We start from the raw sequence: 841 nt of genomic DNA on the forward strand, positions 1-841 counted from the left end.
GGATTAGTTTTCCTTTTCCAGAGTCTAACAGTTAACTTCACCCAACCAATTGCTGTCTTTACTTCAAAAGGCCCAGTTAAAGGTAACATGTATAATAATATGGTGAAAAATATAATATAAATAAATGTCAGATTTTAGTCATAGGCGTGCGCAGGCACTAAAAGCATGTGTGCCCACTGCTCATGTATAAATTATCAACATATATCTAATATTTTTGTTTTTTAACTATTTACATTTTTTATATTGGTCTTGTTTGCATGTATTTAATCATTGTGCCTGTGATGGGGAGTGTATGTTTAACAATTTGTTGCATATGTAATAAGTATATGTTTAGAGAATCCTAATTCATTAATAGTGATTTTGCTTGTGTCATATTGGTACTATTTGAAATCTCCGTTGTGAATACAATATTTGGTGAGCATGTTTTAATTTTATGTATAAATGTATAGTAAGTCTGTATTGAAAATAAATTTATATTGAAATTAAAAAATTACAGGAACAGTACTAGCACAACTCGTAATTAAAGCTATATGTCTATTGGAAAAAGCTGGAGCAATAATAGATGGGGTAGTTTCTGATGGAGCTACAACTAATCGTAAGCTCTGGTTGCAATTAGGTATAAATGGTGAGAAAGGAAATATCACTAATTCCTTTCAACATCCTTTGGAGTCTAAAAGAAGAATATATATGTTGTCAGACCCTCCGCATTTGATTAAAAATGTCCGCAACAGATTATATAAATAAGAAGGCATTAAGAGTAAATCATTTAATCAACACAACTTTAGCTATTTACAAAATCTTATATTTATTATTTTGTACGAGTCACCAAATGTGAATTATA

The 841-nt window shown here is 29.8% G+C and overlaps 1 long non-coding RNA gene across 1 annotated transcript; it reads left to right on the plus strand.

The window, feature by feature from the left end:
* Window positions 1–6: 6 nt before the first annotated feature.
* On the plus strand, window positions 7–722 carry LOC115035002. Its single transcript, XR_003840180.1, has 2 exons — window positions 7–414; window positions 497–722. It is a non-coding gene; the product is annotated as an uncharacterized LOC115035002 (long non-coding RNA).
* Window positions 723–841: the final 119 nt, after the last annotated feature.

This window comes from Acyrthosiphon pisum, unplaced genomic scaffold, assembly GCF_005508785.2.
Source record: "Acyrthosiphon pisum isolate AL4f unplaced genomic scaffold, pea_aphid_22Mar2018_4r6ur Scaffold_2671;HRSCAF=3199, whole genome shotgun sequence".
NCBI classification, from domain to species: Eukaryota; Metazoa; Arthropoda; class Insecta; order Hemiptera; family Aphididae; genus Acyrthosiphon; species Acyrthosiphon pisum.